The sequence below is a fragment of the Triticum aestivum genome, chromosome 7B (assembly GCF_018294505.1).
Source record: "Triticum aestivum cultivar Chinese Spring chromosome 7B, IWGSC CS RefSeq v2.1, whole genome shotgun sequence".
Classification (NCBI taxonomy): Eukaryota; Viridiplantae; Streptophyta; class Magnoliopsida; order Poales; family Poaceae; genus Triticum; species Triticum aestivum.
In genome coordinates, this window is record NC_057813.1 from 293,495,624 (window position 1) to 293,517,578 (window position 21,955).

Consider the following 21,955-nt stretch of genomic DNA (forward strand, 5'->3'; position numbering starts at 1 on the left):
AACATCTCGTCGCCCCTTCCATAGGAAACATCTACAAATCTTATTGGTTGCATCAATTGTTTTAACTGGAAGATCTATTGCCATCATAGCATGGATTGGCATTAGTGTGAGGGTGGTTTTGAGAAGTTCCAGCCTCCCAGCTCTGAACATCATCATTGCTTGCCACGCGGGGAGCCTATCGGCCATCTTGTCAATGATATACTGCAACTATCCCGCCGTGATCTTCTTTACACTTAAGGGGAGTCCCAAGTATCGACAAGGCCAACTGTCGGTGTACTAGAGTAGGGGTACCCTAGTATCCCGAACTTGTGCACGGGCAGTTGCAGCACCCCGCGGCAAGGCTTGCCGGGTGATCTCCAAGGTCCTTCGTGGTTCCTTTGGAACCATTCAAGAACAAAGTATTCAAGCCAAGGAGACAAGGCCCCGGCAAGAGGAGCTTGCCGGGAAGGCCAACCAAGGCATCGCAAGGAACTTGCCGCAACACGCCACGCGTCCCAGCAAGGCTCGGTGAGCGACAAGCTTCCTGGCGCGACAAGACAATATCCGCGGCAAGGCGCTTGCCGCGACAAGCTACCACTCAGTACCCTCGCTCCAGCACATCCACCAACGTGTCGCCCTGAGGCCTTTCCAGGCGCGCGTGGCAAGAGGCTGTGCAGCCAGCGGTGCGTGGTGGCAAGCGACGCTGACAAGACTGCCATCGTGGCGAGCGGTGGCGTCCCTGACGGTCCTTTTTGCACTATTTGGGCGACGCAGACGGGCATTTAATGCCTTTGTCCCCTGCCGTCAGGGTTAGGTAGGATACACTGTACAAGTAGTTGTACCAACTGCAACACCTTTTCCATTTTTACCCTTGTCTGCGTTGCCACATGTCGGTGACCCCATGAGCATATAAAAGGAGGCCCATGCGCAACGTAGAAGGGGGTTCGGTTCGAAGCCATAGAAACACTCACGCTCGGTCTCTTTAGCAGCTAGTGCATACTGTATCACTCAGCGCTCCTGAGCAAGAACTCAATACAATCAGACAAGCAGCAGTAGGAGTGTTATCTCTCCGAAGAGCTCCGAAGCTGGGTAAACTGCTCGTGTGCTTCGCCTTGATCCGCTCTTCGTGCGACCTCCGCCCCCCGCCGAACCGAAAGGGGCTCGGTCCGCCGGTCCCATAGGTGTTCGTGGATCAGCTTCCCCGACATCTTTGGCGCGCCAGGTAGGGGGCGTCGAGGTTGTGTGAACCTGATCCGGCGTTCACACGAGCTAGATCTTCATCTTCTTCATCGACATGCCACCGAAGAAGAAGACTTCGGCGGCAGCAGTTCCATGCACGTCGATCCCTCCACCACCAGAGCAATCAGGTGGTGGAGTAGACGCCGGCGGAAGAACGGACATCGACGAGGGAGCTCATGGTGCTGCCAGGTCCAAGGACAAGGCCGCGCAGACCTCGGCGTCCGTACATGTACCGCGCCCATCTCAGGAGGCGCAGGACCGACAGCGTCAGGGTACTCGCAGTGCCATACGTTTGTTAGGCCAAGATCGAGCTGGTGAATCTCGGGGTGCTCAGGACCAGCATGCACGCCAACGTGCTGGCACGAGCGAGACACGGTCACCTGGAAGGGATACTGCTCCTTCTAACATAGTTAGAAGTCCGAGCATATCCCGCTCCTCGCACCGTTCGCCACTGCCACCCACCACTCCAGCAGAAGCTTTGGCGCAAGCTCAACTGCTCCTGGATTACCCTCCAACGGAAGACAAGATCGATCAATGGAGGGCCACCATTCAGAGTCTCATCGGCTTCGCCAACGGCGACACTCCGCGGCAGCCGAGTGCGTCGCTGCCGCGGCAGGACTGCCAGGCACGAGCCGGTGGCGACGAAACTGGTGGGGGTGCAACCACCATGAACTCTCCACCCCGAAGGCCAAGATCGCGGACTCACCGGATCCACCTCGATAGCGACTCCACCGCATCATCAGATCCACGAGCTCGTCGCGATCAGCCCAAGTTTTTCACGAACGACAGCAAGAAGACGCTCGTACTCGGATCGAGCGCCGAAGAGAAGCGTGGCGTCAATCAGACCAGCGTGCTGGGCCCTCTGTCGACATGCATGCGCCAGGGGAACCAGGCGACTTGCCGTACGCGGTAGGATGCCCTGCGTTCACTCGTGAGCTGCGGCAAGTCCAGTGGCCCAGTACGAAGAATTTCAAGCCAGACGTGCCGGAGAAGTACGGCGGCAAGTCGCATCCGTCGGAGTTCCTCAGCATCTACACCATCGCGGTGCAAGCTGCTGGGGGACGGGACGACAAGATCCTTGCCAACTACTTCCCGCTAGTGCTCAAACCCAATGTCAGATCCTGGCTCATGCACTTTCCGGACAACTCCATATCCTCCTGGGCAGACCTATGCCATCAGTTTGTTGGCGCCTTTACAGGCGGCCACAAGCCTCATGGCCAAGAGAGTGACCTTAATCCGCTCGCCCAGAAGGAAGGAGAGCCCCTGCGCAAGTACATTCAGAGATTCAGCCGCGTACAGCACAACATCCCAGATGTCCACCCTGCCGCGGTAATCAGCGCGTTCCACCAGAACATACGAAACCGCAGGATGCGGGAGGAGATGGCTATGTGCAAGATCAGAGACGTCAGTGAGCTATATGCCCTGGACGACAAGTGTGCGCGTGCTGAGGAAGGGAGGAAACTCCCCGGAGAGAATATAGGAGCAGGAGGATCTGATAGTGAGGAGACTGCCCCGGGAAAGAAAAACCGGCAACGGAACAACAGGAAGAAGAAAGGCAAAGATGTGCTAGTCGTTGAGCAGTCCGGCAACGGAGGTGGCGCCAAGAAAGCCAAAGCTGGTAGCTCCGGCAAGGAGATTGCCGCAGGCACCAACTACCAGGCTGTGGCGGTCGCCGACAAGCAGGACGGCACCAACAAGCATTACTGCAAGATCCACCGCACCAAGGGCCATGACCTCCAGAGCTGCAAGAAGGTCGAGCAGCTTATCGAGCAGCAAAAGGCTGAATACGAGCGACGCGGCAAGGAGAAAGCCCAGGAAGGTGCTGGAGGAGCTGGCAAGAAACGTCCCGGCTGAGGAGGACGCCGCGGCAAGGCCAAGCAGCCGCAAGGAGACAGACCTCCCCACGGCCGCGACAAGGATGAAGATGACGACGACGATGAAGATATGGATGATGACGAGACCGATGAGCAGGAGTTCCAGAAAGCCACAGAGGTCCTATGCATTGACGGAGGTGCTTCTCTGCATACTTCACACCGCCAGCTCAAGCAATGGGTGCGGGAAGTCAATGCGGCAGAACCACCCGTCGAGTCATGCAGGCCTCTGAAATGGTCCAGCACGCCTATCATCTTTGATATTGAGGACCACCCTGATCGCATAACTGCGGTCGGGTGCTTGCTGATGTTGGTTTCACCAACTATCCGCAACCTCAATGTCACTAAGATGCTAGTTGATGGCGGGGCCGGCTTGAACCTGAGCTGCTCTGCGGTACTCCAGAAACTCCAGATCCCTGATGGCGAGCTCGAAGAGACCGGCACATTCCAAGGAATCAATTCGGGAAGGAGCAAGCCGAAGGGAAAGATTACGTTGCCGGTGACGTTTGGCAGCGAGTTGAACTTCAGGACTGAGAGGGTCACTTTTGACGTTGCTGACTTTCCATTGCCTTATAATGGGATACTCGGCTGTCCAGCACTCGCCAAATTCATGGCAGCCTCTCACTATGCATACAACATACTAAACATGCCAGGCCCGATAAGTGTCATCTCTGTCCCTGGCGACAAGAAGGATGCTCTTATCTGCGTCGACAAGATCAACCGGGAAGCAGCAGCCGCAACAGATCGCAAGTCACTTGCCCTCGAAGCTCCCGGGGCGAAGAAGAAGACCAAGTCCGACAAGAGTTCTGATGCCCACTCCGGCAAGCGCACCTCTTCGGAGTGCTGCGCTACCGTCGAGGACGCACCATCGAGCTCCACCGGCAAGTGTTAGAAAACAATGGTAGCTCCACCAGAGACCAAGAAGGTGTCCGCCAAGGAGGATGGCACTAGTGGTACCTTCACCATCAGTGCTACTCTTGACCCTAAATAGGAAAGCGCGCTCGTTGCTTTCCTGCGGGCGAACGTCGACGTATTTGCATGGCAACCGTCTGACATCCCTGGTGTTCCCAGGAAAGTAATCGAGCACCATCTTGCCGTCTGTCCTCATGCGCGGCCCGTCAAGCAGAAAGTCAGGAAACAGGCAGTGGAGCGCCAAGAATTCATTGCAGAATAAATCAAGAAATTGGAAGCAGCAGGCCTTGTTAGAGGAGTGCTCCATCCTACGTGGTTGGCCAACCCTGTAGTCGTGCGCAAGGCAAACGGGAAATGGAGGCTTTGTATCGACTTTACCGATGTCAATAAAGCTTGTCCCAAAGACCCATTTCCCTTGCCACGCATCGACCAGATTGTTGACTCCACGGCCGGATGTGACTTGCTTTCATTTCTTGATGCATACTCAGGATACCATCAGATCTTCATGGCAGAAGAGGATGAGGAGAAGATCACATTCATCACCCCATGTGGCACATACTGTTTCGTACGGATGCCTTCCGGTTTAAAGAATGCTGGTTCAACATTTGCAAGGGTTGTCCACGCCGCTTTTGAGCCGCAAATACACAGAAATGTGGAAGCCTACATGGATGACATAGTGGTCTAGAGCAAGGACAAGGCGACTCTGATTCAAGATTTAGACGAAACCTTTGCAAATCTGCGCAAAATCAACCTCAAGCTTAACCCCGAGAAGTGCGTGTTTGGAGTCCCCTCCTGCAAGCTTCTCGGGTTCTTCGTGTCTCAGCGGGGAATTGAAGCCAATCCCGACAAGATCAAGGCCATTGAGCAGATTGAAGCACCAAAGCGCGTCAAGGATGTACGAAGACTTGCCGGTTGCGTAGCTGCTCTCAGCAGGTTTATCTCTAGGTCTGCTGAGCGCGCCCTGCCATTTTTCAAAATATTGAAAAAGGCGGGTCCAATGGAATGGACTCCGGAAGCAGAGGCTGCGCTGCAGGACTTAAAGAGATACCTGTCCTCCACTCCAACACTTGTCGCACCTAAGCCACAAGAGAAGTTGCTGGTATATATAGCGGCGACCAATCAAGTGGTTAGTGCTGCGTTAGTAGCGGAGAGGGAGGCGGATGATGAGCCAGCAACCACGGCAGATGCATCCAGCGACAAGCAGGAGACTTCACCGACAAGCTCTGGTCCCGACAAAGATGGATCTGCGCAGGCGCATGAGAAGATGCAGAAAAGAATGGTGCAGCGCCCAGTTTACTTTGTCAGTTCCCTTCTGCAGGGAGCTAGGTCAAGGTATTTTGGTGTGCAGAAATTGCTTTTCGGCCTTCTCATGGCCTCGAGAAAGCTGCGCCATTACTTCCAAGCACATGAGATCACAGTCGTCACTCGTTTTCCGGTGAAGAGGATACTGCAAAATCCAGAAGCAACAGGCAGGATTGTCGAGTGGGCACTGGAACTGTCAAGCTTTGGCCTCAAGTTTGAGAGCACTTCAACTATCCAAAGTAGAGCATTGGCAGAGTTCATAGCAGAGTGGACGCCAACACAAGATGAAGAAGTTCCAGAAATGAGCATCCCCGTCAAGGAAGCAAGCAAAGAGTGGCTGATGTACTTTGATGGTGCCTTCTCGCTGCAAGGCGCCGGTGCGGGCGTGCTACTTGTTGCACCCACCGGAGAGCACCTCAAGTATGTAGTCCAGATGCACTTTCCCAGGGAGCAAGCAACGAACAATACCGCAGAGTATGAAGGATTGCTTGCCGGTCTCATGATCGCAGCAGACCTTGGGATCAAGAAGCTCATTGTCAGGGGTGACTCACAGCTTGTCATCCGCCAAGTGAACAAGAATTATCAGAGTCCGTTGATGGAAGCCTACGTTGATGAAGTGAGAAAGCTAGAAGAGCACTTTGACGGCCTACAGATGGAACATGTTCCAACAGCTCAGAACGACATTGCCGATGGCCTGTCAAAGTGCGCCGCACTTAAGTTACCTGTGGAACCAGGGATCTTTGTGCTCAAGCTGACTCAACCGTCTGTAACACCATCAACTGGATAGAGCAAGAAGAGGAAGTTGATTTTTGGTGACCATTTTCCGGCAGAGCTCCCCGAAGCCGCCGCCAAGAAGGTCCTCAAGATCAACACCAAGAGTGCTGAGGAGCAGTCTGCTCCGGCAAGCACTAGGACTTGTTCCGTTGAAGCAGACGCTCCCGACAAGTTTTGCTCCGGCAAGCTTGCCAGGGAACGTCAAGCTCCGGCTGAGCCGCAGGTTCTCGCCGTAGAAGCGGATGTTCCCGCAGCAGCAGATGTGCCTTTAGTCTTTGTTGTCGAGCCGCGAGCTCCAGCATGGGCACAGCAGATTGTCCGTTTCCTTCAGACAGGAGAACTTCCCGAAGAGCAAGAAGAAGCGGAAAGAGTCACCCGGCAGTCAAGTATGTACCAGTTTGTCGACAACACACTGTACAGAAGAAGACTCAACGGTGTGAAATTGAAGTGTATTCACCGGGAAGATGGACAAAAGTTGTTGGCAGAGATACATGGAGGCATATGTGGTCACCACATTGGCGCAAGAGCACTTGCCGGCAAAGCATTCCGGGAAGGTTTCTTTTGGTCGACAGTCCTCCAGGATGCAACTGCACAAGTAACCAAGTGTGAAGCATGCCAGTTCCATTCTAAGCAGATACACCAGCCAGCTCAAGCTCTCCAGACAATCCCTTTATCCTGGCCATTTTCAGTCTGGGGGCTCGATATCCTCGGCCCTTTTCCCCGAGCTGTCGGGGGCTTTGAGTACTTGTACGTTGCAATCGACAAGTTCACAAAGTGGCCGGAAGTGGAACCAGTGAGGAAGGTGACAGCACAGTCAGCAGTCAAGTTCTTCAGATCGAGTGTTTGCCGTTTCGGGATCCCTAACAGGATCATCACCGACAATGGCACACAATTCACGAGCCGCACCTTCATGCAGTACGTCCAAGATCTTGGCACCAAGGTCTGCTTCACTTCTATTGCTCATCCGAGAAGCAACGGTCAAGCGGAGAGGGCAAACGCTGAAGTGCTGCGCGGGCTCAAGACCAGGACTTTCGACAGGCTGCACAGGTGCGGAAAGAACTGGATTGAGGAGCTGCTGGTGGTTCTTTGGTCGATCAGGACGACGCCAAATCGAGCCACTGGCCAGACACCTTTCGCTCTAGTCTATGGAGCAGAGGCAGTTCTCCCCACGGAACTCGTATACGGATCACCTCGAGTGCTCGCTTATGACGAGCTTGAGCAAGAGCAGCTGCGACAAGATGACGCGCTCCTCCTTGAGGAGGACCGTCTTCAGGCTGCTGTACGAGCTGCTCGATACCAGCAAGCTTTGCGTCGCTACCATAGCCGCAAAGTTAATGCCAGAAGTTTCGAGGAAGGCGACCTTGTTCTTCGGCGCGTTCAGTCCGCCAAGAATTCCAACAAGTTGACGCCGAAGTGGGAAGGCCCTTACCGGGTGAAACGAGTCACTAGGCATGGCGCTGTCCGCCTTGAGACCGAAGATGGCATTCCGGTGAGCAACTCCTGGAACATTGAGCATCTTCATAAGTTTTACCCGTAGGGCGCGGTTGCCGGAATCTTTTCCGGCAACCACCTTTTGTACAAATCTTGCCGATGTTGCATGTAATCCTTTGTACAAAGACGGGCGCAGACCCCGTGCATAAGTAAAGCCCATGTGCTCCACACATCTTGTCAATATCATGCTATCTACTTTATTTTTGCATGCGTTATCTGACACTTTGTGCAGCGCCTACCCCCGGTAAGCAATAACGAGCCGTAAGGCTCCATATCTTTATTTTCTCTTCTTTCTTTTTCTCAAAAAGGAAAGGAAGGTTCCCTCGCACACAAGTTTGCCTGGGGGAAAGGAGAAGATAATGGTGTGGACTAGGCATCATTCAAGGAAGTTTCGCCTTACCGGAAAGCAAACGACAAAAAAAGCTAAGTTGCCAAAGTTTGAGCAATCAGTTTTAAATTTTTAAGTTATCTTCCTCGAACGACCATACTTTGTATGGAAAACCTGTGCGCGGAGGAACTAACTCGTAGCTAGTTGCGCCCTTACTTTGTTTCGAGTCCGCTCAACAACTTAAGTGAGCTGCGACTAGTTGCGACAAGGTTTCTTGTCGGTAGCGGCACCGCCAGCAGGCTGCTGATGTCCCGCACTTAGCGCTCGCGGCTAAGGTGCCTGCGCCGACAAGTTCCCTAAAAGCGTAGGGCAAAAACATACATAGGAAGGAATCAAGTAAAGGATATAACACAACAATCTCTACCCAAAATAGAGTTATATTACAAGATAGCTTGTCGCAGCTCTAACAGATTGTTCTTATAACATGACCAACAGTGACAAGAAAAAGAGAAAACGGGCGGCCTAATCTAGGCGATCGCCCTCAACCCTCTTGATCTCGCTCACCTTGTCCACAATGGGTGCGACAAGAGCCTTGAGCACTTCCAGATTAGCATCCGGTGGCAGGGACCTGAGGACGTTGGTGAGGTTGAGGCCTGGGTTGCGAAAGGCCACCTTCACCAGCACCTTTTGAAGAACTCCCGCGCAGATCTTCCGCGACTCGTCGGCCAACTGCTTTGGGATCTTCTCCCGGAGTCGCTGGAGGGCCGTCGCCACGCCTTTGAAGAACAAGCTCAGCTTGGCGCTGGGTTGGAGGTGCTCGTCGGAGGAGTACCCGAGATCCTCCATCCCCAGCTACGCCAGCTCCCCGTCGATGGTTGCGGCAAGATCCACGAGACCCTCGGTCCAATGCTCCACAGTCTCCCTAAAAGCATTCTGGGTGGCAGCAGCACTCGCCAGCAGCGCCTCGTCGACCTTGATCTTCTCCTTCAAGGCCGCCTCCTGCTCCCTAGTGCCGTCCAGCGTCTTGGTCAAAGTGGCCAGCTTCAACTCAAGATCTGCATTGGAGTCCTTGGCGGCGCTAAGCTCTTTGCTCCTCTCAGCGAGACGACCCTGCAGCTCGCCATGAGCGGCGGCGTCCTTCTCGCGCTCACGCTTGAGCGCGGCAAGCTCCTCGCCGCTCGCCTTGAGATCAGCCTCCAGCTGCGCCATCTTCGTCTCCAGCTCCTTCTTGGCGGCCTCGGCAGCTGCGGCAGCATCCTTTGCTTCCTTGAGAGCCCCGCCAATTGCTTGCTCGCGCGCGGCAAGCTCCTCCTCGTGGCTGTCAAGGTTGACCTTGCGCTGCGCCAATTCTCCTTCCTGCGCAGACAGCTTCTCGGCAGTGAGCCGTTGTTGCTCTTCAACTTCAGCCTTCGCGAGGAGGAAAGCTTTCCACTCCTCGGCAACCTGCTCCCGCTCCTCTGCCAGGGATCGGAGAGTTTCCTGCCTGAGACCCCGGAGCTCCTCAGTGCGCTTCTCAATGTCCACTCCCACCCTCGCGACAAGCGCTTCTTGGGATTCCATCTTGGCTTGTCGGGCGCGGTACAGCGACAACAGCTTCCGAAGCAGCCGCTCCTCCTCAGGCTCATCACTGCTGCTGCTTGGCGCATCGACCAGCGTCAGCCCAGCGGAGGCGAGCACCTCTCCATCCAAAATCTCTCCTTCGACCGGCGCCCTGGAGCTTGACGCCCAGGGGAGCTTGATGAAGATGTCGTCGCCGGCCTTCAAATAGACGCCGGGCTGGGGCTCTTCGGAGCCTGGCGCTGCGGCAGCGGCGGAGGGATCGACGGTCGGCACAGCGCCTGGCGCTCCTGCGGCCTCGGGGCCGTCAGTGCGATCGCCGGATCCCTCGCCAGCTTCTGCGGCGGCAGCTTTGGCGGCCTCTTCACCGGCGGGATCATCAGCGCCGGCTTCTCCTTCGGTGGCAACGGCGTCGTTCGTTTTGCTACACGCGTTCTCCTCGCCGGCGACCTCGGTTTCCATCGGATCCGTAGCAGATGGATCTGACGAACGGAAAAAAGAGAAAAGTCAAACAAATATCCAAGAAGAAAATCAGAAGAAGAAGAACCCAAGGGAAGATTTTCAAGCAAGAGGATTACCTGTGCTAGGATCTGCGGTCATGGTCTCAACCACCGGAGGATCTCTGGTGCTGTCCCTTGCCGGAGAACTATCCCTTGCCGGAGAATTCTCCCTTGCCGGAGAATGCTCCCCTGCCGGGGAATCCTCCCTTGGCGGTGTAGTCGAAGCAGATGGCATTCCAGGAGCGGCTTCCGGGCCCTCCTGGTGGGGCTGCTCTGCTCCTACACAAACCAACAGTCAGATATCAGCCAAGAAAGAGCAACCATGCGCGCCTGACAGCAGGAAGTAAACTATGTGCTTACGCTGGGGGCTGCGCTGGGGGCTGCTTTGGGGAAAAGTTGCCGGGTCCGGCAAGATGGTCTCGGACACGCCCTCTGCTGTCGCGGTGGGTTCGTCCTCGATGACAATCACCGGGACCTTGGCTCTCTTCGCTGCTCTCTGGGCCAGAGTCCTGAAAAGGAATGGGTTCGGAGTAAAGCAAATCAAATACAAGACAAAACAACAAAAATTGAAGAACTACAAGAACAACAAAGAATCTTACTCTTCTTCTTCCTCGTCGGAGCTGAGCGCGGAGAGATCGAAGTCCGGCTCGCCTCCGGTGCGACGAGGCGGAGGTGTAGGTTCCCTTGTCCGCTTGGCAGGAGCAGTAGCGGCGGACCGGGAAGACCTCGCTCCAGTTGCCGCAGCGGCGTGAGGCACTCCCGCGGCAACGGTGCTTGCCGCGGTAGAGCGTGTCGAGCGGCTCGGCGGCTGTTGACTCGTCTCCTGCCCCGCTACGTCCGCGGCCTTGCGGAGACGCCTTCTTGGCGGAGATGGGGGCTCCGCCTGCGGCAAGCTGTCTGAAGGTTCGGGCCCGACAAGCTCTCCCTCGCCGAGCTCGCTCGACTCAGCTTCAGGCCCGGCAAACTCTTCCTCGCCGGCAAACTCCTCTTGCTCGACAAGGCTTGCCGCCTCTGCTGCCTCTGCCTCCTCCACAGTGAATCCGAACTCGCCTGCGGCAGCTGCTACCGCCGCCTCTTCCAGCCTAGTGGCGATGCGCTGCATCTCCGCATCGGTGGTGTCGCGCGTGAGGCTCTTCTGTTCGTCGGAGCAGACCGGCACTTCTACCAAGCTGTCAAAGCAATCCCGCACGACGTCGTCCGCAGGCTCTTGCCAAGTTGGGACGATTCCATGCGAATCACACAGCGGCATCATTGCGCGGATGCGGTCGAGCGAGGAGTTGTTGCACAATGGAACGACACCCCTCGGCAACATGAATGGATGTTGAGGATGGCGCTTGAACAGTTCCAGGAGCATCGCGTCCAGCTCCAGGACAGTGAAGTTGAAGTTGAGGCCCGAGCGCAGCCTCATGATATCCGCCGATTTCTGGAACTCCCAGGCGGGTCTCCTCCTCTCCTGCAGGGGGGCGATGCGGCGGCGAAGAAAATCTGCGCCAACGGCGCCTACGGTGAGCCCGGCAAGCCTGAGGCAAAGGATCCGGGTGACGGCAATCTTCAGCCTATCGTCTTCCGGGGGCACGTTGCTCCAATCGTTGCCGCGCGCTATTGGGGCTTGTCACAGGACGGTAAATGGCTGCGGGTTCTCCTCGACGATCCAGCACCACTCTGCTCTCCATTCCTCCCACTTGCTGCGGAGCTCTCCCTCCAGATAAGCTTCCTTCTTGCCGACTCTCGAGATCCAGGCGATTCCGCCGGATAAAGGCTCTCCTCTCTCGACTCGGGGCATAAAGAAGTGGCGAAAAAGAGCTACATTTGGATGGACCCCGACAAAGTTTTCGCAGAGATGTGCGAAAACTGCCATGGTTAGAACGGCGTTGGGGGTGAAGTCAAGGAGGCGGAACCCGTAGGTGTTCATGATGTCACAGAAAAATTCAGAGAAGGGCGGGCAGAGCACGTAGTAGAAGAACAGTGTAGAGAAGAGGTATCCGTTCGGAGCCAGTTCCGAAGCGGCAGCCGGGAGTACCTTCGTGCGCGGATGCTCTCGCGTCTACGTCGACCAGAAGAGGTAGTAGTACTCCCTCAGCTCCTTCGCGGCAAGCTGAGGGGGGAAGATGGCCCGCTCCTTTCACAGGGCCGCGAGCCGCTGCGCCTCGACCGATCTCACGCCCTTCCCCTTGTCGGCTTTCGGAGCCATGGCGGAGGTGGTGGGGGAGATCGGCGGCATTGGTGATGCTGGTGGCGATGGGGGGCGGAGCGCTGCTCTCTTTCAGCTTTGGGAAGAAGGGGGGAGCGGCGGAGATTTCTGAGATTGGAGTAGCAACCGGCGAGATGGGCGAACTGCCCCTGTTTCCCCTGCTTATAAAGAGGGAGGGGGCGGGCGTTCCGTTATTCCGAATAAAGAAACCACCCACGATCTCTCCCACGACGCCGCATTCAACACGTGCCGTTCAAGGAGGGCGCGGTGGATACGGAGTAAGATACAGCGTAACCCAGGCCGCGCGTGCCTGTGCCCTGTTTTGGGCCTGGCCTAACAGTGCTCGACACCGTGTGTGGCCCAGGCCCGGGGGCTCCTGTCGGTTTACTAGAGTAGGGGTACCCTAGTATCCCGAACTTGTGCACGGGCAGTTGCAGCACCCCGCGGCAAGGCTTGCCGGGTGACCGCCAAGGTCCTCCTTGGTTCCTTTGGAACCATTCAAGAACAAAGTATTCAAGCCAAGGAGACAAGGCCCCGGCAAGAGGAGCTTGCCGGGAAGGCCAACCAAGGCATCGCAAGGAACTTGCCGCAACGCGCCACGCGTCCCGGCAAGGCTCGGTGAGCGACAAGCTTCCTGGTGCGACAAGACAATATCCGCGGCAAGGCGCTTGCCGCGACAAGCTACCACTCAGTACCCGCGCTCCAGCACATCCACCAACATGTCGCCCTGAGGCCTTTCCAGGCACGCGTGGCAAGAGGCTGTGCAGCCAGCGGTGCGTGGTGGCAAGCGACGCTGACAAGACTGCCATCGTGGCGAGCGGTGGCGTCCCTGACGGTCCTTTTTGCACTATTTGGGCGATGCAGACGGGCATTTAATGCCTTTGTCCCCTTCCGTTAGGGTTAGGTAGGACACACTGTACAAGTAGTTGTACCAACCGCAACACCTTTTCCATTTTTACCCTTGTCTGCGTTGCCACCTGTCGGTGACCCCTTGAGCATATAAAAGGAGTCCCATGCGCAACGTAGAAGGGGGTTCGGTTCGAAGCCAGAGAAACACTCACGCTCGGTCTCTTTAGCAGCAAGTGCGTACTGTATCACTCAGCGCTCCTGAGCAAGAACGCAATACAATCAGACAAGCAGCAGTAGGAGTGTTATCTCTCCGAAGAGCTCCGAAGCTGGGTAAACTGCTCGTGTGCTTCGCCTCGATCCGCTCTTCATGCGACCTCCGCCCCCCGCCGAACCGAAAGGGGTTTGGTCCGCCGGTCCCATAGGTGTTCGTGGATCAGCTTCCCCGACACCAACCCACCACTGGGCAGCCCATCTCATCATTTAACAAAGTGACCTGCTCCTAAGAGCATCTGATTGGGTGTGCAAAACACTTCGTCAGGTTCGTGCGGAGCCCAGAAGCCACTCCAAAGTCCGTGAGTATCACGTTGCAGGCCCGGATACTCTGGATGTCAAGTTTGATGAATGTCACCACACCGTCCGCATAAATGGAAGTGCGGTTTCTGGGACCCGTAGGGGCCAACGGCGTTAGCACGCCGGTGTTAGCTGCATGCTTGAGCAAGGCGTGCATGCTACTCATGACCATGATGAAGAGGAGGGGGGACAGAGGGTCCCCTTGCCGAAATCCACACTTGATGTAAATAACCTCACCGGGGACGCCATTGAGCTTGTTCTTCATGTTTTTGCGAGAATAATAATGAAGATCTTAAAGTGATTGGTGTGACTCCTATTTAATCATTGTTTTCTAATATAAATCTTGATAAAGATGGGTCTAGAGATGAGTCAACTTTAGCTAGAAGGCGTGCCAATGATCTAGAGTTTAAAGATCTTAATAAAAAGGTTGATAAAAGTGGGATTGAAGAGGTCAAAACTTTAAGTAGCAATGAACCCACTCTTTTGGATTTCAAGGATTTTAATTATGATAATTGTTCTTGGATAGATTGTACTTCCTTGTTGCAATCCATGTTGAATTCTCCTCATGCTTATAATAAACATAAAGCTTTCACTAAACACATCGTTGATGCTATGATGAAATCTTTTGAACAAAAACTTGAGTTAGAAGTTTTAATCCCTAGAAAAAGCTTTATGATGAGTGGGAACCTACTATTAAGATTAAGATTAAAGATTACGAGTGCAATGCTTTGTGTGATTTGGGTGCTAGTGTTTCCACTACTCCGAAAATTTTATGTGATGTGCTAGGTTTCCATGAATTTGATGATTGTTCTTTTAATTTGCATCTAGCGGATTCCACTATTAAGAAACCTATGGGAAGGATTAATGATGTTCTTATTGTCGCAAATAGGAGTTATGTGCCCATAGTTTTTATTGTGCTTAATATAGATTGCAATCCTACACGTCCTATTATTCTTGGTAGACCTTTCCTTATAACGATTGGTGCAATTATTGATATGAAAGAAGGAAACATTATATTTCAATTTCCGCTAAGGAAGGGCATGGAACACTTTACAAAAAAGAAAATTAAGTTTCCATATGAATCTATTATGAGGGCTACTTATGGATTTAATACCAAATATTATAATACCTAGATCTATGTTTTATGCCTAGCTAGGGGCGTTAAACAACAGCACTTGTTGGGAGGCAACCCAATTTTATTTTTATGTTTTTGGTTCTGTTGTTTAATAAATACACATTATTACCACTGTAGTAATTGTGTTTTGGTGTTTTAATTAGTGTTTGAGCCAAGAAGACCTCTGGGATACTTGGTATATCTTTGATTTGATCTTGCTGAAAAATAGAAACTTTTGCACTTATTGCCAGATTTTTAAAAAATCACAGAACCGTGATAAGATCCTGAATTTTTTACACAAGATTGATATATGGATTGCCTATGTTGTTCTAATGTTTTAGAATTTTTGGAGTTACAGAAGTATACAAAGTTTACAGATTACTACAGACTATTCTGTTTTTGATAGATTCTGTTTTCTATGTGTTGTTTGCTTCTTTTGATGAATCTATGGGTAGTATCGGGTGGTATGGACCATGGAGAAGTTGGAATACATTAGATATTACACCAATATGAATAAAGAATGAGTTCATAGTAGTACCTAAAGTGGTGATTTATTTTTTTATACTAAAGGATCTCATGAGTTTTCTTTTGAGTTTTGTGTTGTGAAGTTTTCAAATTTTGGGTAAAGATTTGATGGACTATGGAAGAAGGAGTGGCAAGATCCTAAGCTTGGGGATGCCAAGGCACCCCAAGGTAATATTAAAGGACAACCAATCATCTAAGCTTGGGGATGCCATCCAAGGCATCCCCTCTTTCGTCTTCAATCCATTGGTAAATTTACTTGAGGCTTTATTTTTATCACTACATGATATGTGTTTTGCTTGGAGCGTTTTGTATGATATGAGTCTTTGCTTTTTAGTTTTCCACAATCATCCTTTCTGTACACATCTTTTGAGAGGGATACACATGAATCATGAATTTATTAGAATACTCTATGTGCTTCACTTATATCTTTTGAGCTAGGCAGTTTGCTCTAATGCTTCACTTATATCTTTTTTTAGAGCATGTCGGTGGCTTTATTTTATAGAAATTGTTGAACTCTCGTGCTTAAGTTATATTATTTTCAGAGTCTCGAAACAGCATGATAATTTTCTTAGGTTATGAATTTAGCCCAAATACGATGGGCATCCAAGAGGGATATAATAAAAACTTTCATATAAAGAGCAATGAATACTATGAGAAGTTTGATTCCTTGCATTTGTTTTGAGATATAAAGATGGTGATATTAGAGTCATGCTAGTGAGTTATTGTGGATTGGTAAAAATATTTGTGTTAAAGTTTGTGATTCCCATAGCATGCACGTATGGTGAACCGTTATGTGATGAAGACAGAGCATGATTTATTCTTTGATTGTCTTCCTTATGAGTGGTGGTCGGGGACGAGCGATGGTCTTTTCCTACCAATCTACCCCCCCCCCCAGGAGCATGCCTGTAGTACTTTGTTTCGATAGCTAATAAATTTTTGCAATAAGTATGTAAGTTCTTTATGACTAATGTTGAGTCCATCGATTATACGCACTCTCACGCTTCCACCTTTGCTAGCCTCTCTAGTACCGCATAACTCTCGCCGGTGCATTAAACTCACCATATACCTTCTTCAAAACAGCCACCATACCTATATATTTTGGCATTTCCATAGCCATTCTGAGATATATTGCCATGCAACTTCCACCATTCCATTTTACTATGACACGCACCATCATTGCCATATTACTTTGCATGATCGTAAGATAGCTAGCATGCTGTTTTTATGGCTTGTCCATTTTTTGATGTCATTGATATGCTAGATCATTTCACGTACCGGTACACCGTCGGAGGCATTCATATAGAGTCATATTTTGTTCTAGTATTGAGTTGTAATTCTTGAGTTGTAAGTAAATAAAAGTGTGATGATCATCATTATTAGAGCATTGTCCCATGTGAGGAAAGGATGATGGAAGCTATGATTCCCTCACAAGTTGGGATGAGTCTCTGGACTTTATAAAACATATAAGATGCCAAAGAAGCCCAAATAAAATAAAAGAGGCCAAGAAGCCAAATTAAAAAATGAGAGAAAAGAGAGAAGGGACAATGCCACTATCATTTTTCCACACTTGTGCTTCAAAGTAGCACCATGTTCTTCATGATAGAGAGTCTCCTATTTTGTTACTTTCATATACAAGTGGGATTTTTTCATTATAGAACTTGGTTTTTATATTCCAATGATGGGCTTCCTCTAATTACCCTAGGTCTTCGTGGCAAGCGATTTGGATCCACACCCACTTAGTTTATTTTTGAGCTTTCATACACTTATAGCTCTAGTGCATCCGTTGCATGGCAGTCCCTACTCACTCACATTGATATCTATTGATGGGCATCTCGATAGCCCGTTAATACGCCTAGTTGATGTGAGACTTTCTCCTTCTTTTTATCTTCTCCACAACCAGCATATTCTATTCCACCTATAGTGCTATATCCATGTGTCACGCTCATGTATTGCGTGAAAGTTGAAAAAGTTTGAGAGCAGGCTTGTCATCGGGGTTGTGCATGATAAAATACTTTGTGTGATCAAGATGGAGCATGTCTAGAATATATGATTTTGTAGGGATAAGTTTCTTTTGCCATGTTATTTTGAGAAGACACGATTACTTTATTAGTATGCTTGTCATCGGGGTTGTGCATGATAAAATACTTTGTGTGATGAAGACGGAGCATGGCTAGAATATATAATTTTGTAGGGATAAGTTTCTTTTGCCATGTTATTTTGAGAAGACACGATTGCTTTATTAGTATGCTTGAAGTATTATTGTTCTTATGTCAATATTAAACTTTTGTTTTGAATCATATGGGTTTGATTATTCATGCCACTATGCTGGGCTGATTCTCAACCTCGTTCTGAACTCTTTGAACTTTTCAAAAGTTTCCGACTTGTGCCTCAACAAATAGATACGTGCATATCTACTCAAGTCATCGGTAAAAGTCACAAAGTATTGATAGCCACATCAAGTAGTTATGCTCATTCGACCACACACATCACTGTGTAAAAGCTCCAATAGCTCGGACACCCTCTAGCAACTCTCTATGAAAGGAGACTCATCTTGCCAAGCAAGCATGATTCGCATGTCTTGAACGACCAGAAGTCGGACGAAGTTAGGAGTCCATCATCATGGAGCTTCTTCATGCATTTCAGACAAATGTGTCCAAGCCAGAAATGCTAGAAGTATGTCAGGTTTATCTCATTAGGCTTATGCCTCTTGACATTCATATTATAGACAGGTTCCGTTTCCATATTCAAAATAAATAGTCCATCAACAATGGGTGCATAGCCGTGGAACATACCATTCAAAGATACTGAACAACCATTGTCCTTTAAATTGAATTTATAACCCTGACTCATCAAACATGAGGCAGAAATAATGCTCCGACTAAGTGCGGGAATTTAATAACAATTATTCAATTCCAAAATGAATCCGGAAGGAAGTTGAAGCTGCATTGTGCCGACCTCCAACGCAACAACTCTTGCTTTGTTGCCGACCCTGATGTCAATCTCCCCTTGTGCCACATGCCCAGTTCTTACCAGCCCTTGCATTGAATCGCAAATATGAACAACTGATCCGGTATCAAATACCCAAGAGATACTAGGTATGCCAGCAAGGTAAATGTCTATAACATATGCAATAAGTGTACCTTTGCCTGAAGAAGCATTTCCGGCCTTCTTGCCATGCTCAGCAAGCCACGTGCTATAGTTCCTCTTCCAGTGACCGGCCTCCTTGCAATGATTGCAAATGGTCCCTGAGTCCGGTCCAGACTTCGGCCTAGCAGAGAAGACTACCTTCTCCATGCCCTTTGCCTTAGCCTTTTTCTTGGACCCACACTTCTTGAACTTGCCAGAGTTCTGCACCATAAACACTTGATGCGCGCCTTTTCTTAATATCCTGCTCTGCCACCTTTAGCATCCCATGCAATTCAGTGAGCTTCTTGTCCATGCCGTGCATATGATAATTCAAGATGAACACCCATAGCTAGGCGGAAGAGAACCCAGAATTGCATTGGTAGCCAGCTCATCCAAGAGCAGGAAGCCTAACCGATCCAAAGCTAAAAAAATACACATCCGTGACATTTTTGGCCGAACGAATTTTTCTGTCATGCTTATGGCACTTCTATGATGATAATTGTGACAAAACCCGGTATCATCATAGATGTGGTGGGCTCCTACTTCTATGACAAAAAATCATGAAAGAAAATGTGCTTTTCGTCCTGGGCGGGCTGGAGACGCAGCTGCATGACATTCTTTGGGCCGTCCATGATGGAAAAAACCGTGGTAGAAGCGAGGGCGAGGAAAATATCTGGGAGTTCCTGGTTACGGTGGGTGGTCATGGCCGAATGATGCACACAGCGATTACACGTTTCTCTCATACACGTACGCGCGTGGGTGCGAGGCGTTGGGATCTAACTGAACCCAAGCAAGGTGTTCGCCTACTGAACTCGAGCGATTGCACTGGCTACATGTTACTGAACCCGAGCGATCGATCGAGACCTGACTGTTAACTGAACCCGATCGAGCGATTCCTTCGCTACTGCTGCTAACTAAAGCTGATCAAACCTGTTGCCTCTGGATGAACAATGAGCGGTTGGGGGTTGGATGAACAGTTCCCGGTGGGGGTTGGATGAACAGGACCCTGTGGTAGTAGAGGCCGTTGCCGCTGGATAAACAACACCTAATCGAGCCGGTTGGGGGTGGATGAACAGGACCTCGTGGAGGGCTGGTTGAACAGTAGCCGGTGGAGGCTGGATGAACAGGACCCCATGGAGGGCTGGTTGAACAGTAGCCGGTAGAGGCTGGATGAACATGAGCCCATGGATGAACAGTAGCTGGTGGAGGAAGGAGGGAGACAGCATGGATGAACAGTCGCATGTGGAGGCTGGAGGAGGTCGACAGTGGATGAACAGTAGCCCATGGAGGCTGGAGCGAGGTAGTAGACGGTGGATGAACAGTAGCATGTGGAGTCCCGTTTTGCGGTACGCCACACCCCTCCCGTTAACAGGGTCCCCATTTCGATTGTAGGAGGTCGATGAGAAGTCTGTTTCCTCCGTTTTGCGGTACGCCACACCCCTGCCAATTAACAGGACCCCGTTTCAACTGTAGGAGGTCGAAGAGAAGTCCATTTCCTCAGTTTTGCGGTATGCCAGACCCCTCCCGATGAACAGGATCCCGTTTCGACCGTAGGCGGTAGAACATAAGGCCATTTCCTCGATTCTGTGGTACGCCAGGCCTCGTTTCGGCTGTTCTGTCCAAGCCGGTTGGCTCCCGATGAATAGGACGCATTCCGTTTCCTCCCAATGAACATGACACAATTTTTCCGTTTTGACCCAGCCGATTGGTTGCCGATGAATAGGACACCATTGCTGCTCTTCGTTGCCTCTCCATGTACATGAGCCCTGGCCGTACGTATGCGCAAGTAGGCGTTCGACACCCCACCCATATGTACGTACGTACTTGTACACGATATAGACAGGATTTCCTAAATAGCTACCGCTCCTTACTAGGCCACGATTCATCGTGGCAGAAAGAACGATGGACCAGTATGTACGTACACATTTGTGACCAGAATGACAATGCTACGTACGCTTCGACCGGGTGGGTCCTGGCTGTCAGGGAGGATAAGGAGGTACTTCCTTGCGTGCGAAGATGTAGCTGCTAGGTCAGAGCTGACAGAGGGAGGATTCCTTTTTTGTGCGTAATAAGGAGGCACTTCCTTGCGTGCGAAGATGTAGCTGGTGGGTCCATCTGTCAGCCTCACCGCGTACAATCCTCTTCAGATGGCTGTCATTCGTTAACCACCTTGACCACACCACGTGGACAACACCAGGCGGTGAACAACAGTGAGGTAGGGAACGCCGCGGAGCCTGGGAACATGCGGAGGGTAGTACGAGGGTTGACTAGTTCGGCTGCAGTGTGAGGCTGCTGTCGCCGCAGGATAACAGGGGGTGTGGGTGAGTAGAGTGATGGCCTGGCTAGCGGTGGGAGTAGTAGGGGGCGGTGAGGCCACTGAGGTAGCACAACCGGCCATGGGAGGCAGGAGCACGCCAGTGTTTGGACGGCTAGAGCAAGAAAATCAGAGGTTGAAGAAGCAGGACGAACGTTGGATGTTAACAATCCAATGGTCACTGGTGATAGAATCGTTTGTTGACTAAGTTGACAAAGCCCTGCGTACACGTCAACTTAGTAGGGCCACAAGTCAGCCTCCAAATCTGTCATGGGAGCACTCGTTATTTTTTGCTTAATAAGGAGGCACTTCCTTCTGTGCCAAGATATAGCTGGTGGGTCCCAACTATCATTGTGAGGATTCATTCTTTTTATCGTGATAAGGAGGTACTTGCTTGTGTGCAGCCATGGACCATGTGGGTCCCAACTATCAGCCTCTCCATGTACATCCCTCTTCCGATGTTGTCATTTGTTGAAAACATTGACCACGCCATGCCGAGAACACCGGCGCGATGGACGATGGCAAGACCCAGGAAGGGAATGACCCGGAGGCAGCGAAGCCACAACAGTGGAGGGATGTGGGTGAGTAGAGGGATGGCCTGGCCAACGGTGGGAGTAGTAGGGGGCAGTGAGGCATGCGTGGAAGCACAGCCTGCCATGGGAGGCGGGAGCAGGCGGTGCCGCCGGCGGTGGATTTGCGGCTGGAGCAAGAAAATCAGAGATTGAAGAAGCATGACGGCCATTGGATTGACATCCAATGGTTACGTCTGCTAGAATCGTTTGTTGACGTATATAATAAGTAAAAAAAATCTTGCATACACATCAACTTAATAGGCCCTATTTTTTTAATAATTTACAGCTCATTGCAACTTCTAATGCAATTTATTGCAACTTGTTTTTTTGGCTAGGGCTAGGGTTAATAATTTAAACAAAATTTAGCATATTCCGGTGGGGTCAAAACTATTTTTAACACTAAAATGTCGAGCCAGGTTTAAAGTACTTTGAAGATATATTTAAATTAGGTTAAAACCCAGTGAAATTGGAATATGAAATAAAGTAATTGCCAATTTGTCGTCTCTTTTTTTATATATTTATAGCGCATTTCATATTACTTTCAAGATTTGCAACCGTCTTGAAAGAGTTGCAGCCCATCAGGGCATAGAAAAATAAGTAGGCCTGGATTGTGTACTCTTCAGAAAAAAATTGGGCTCATTTTCACAAAGAAAAATTAGCTGGGCTGGTCATGTGGTGAATGTAAAATATAAGCCTGGGCTAGACAAGACACAACCCAGTTGAAACCCTGCTCTATCTCAA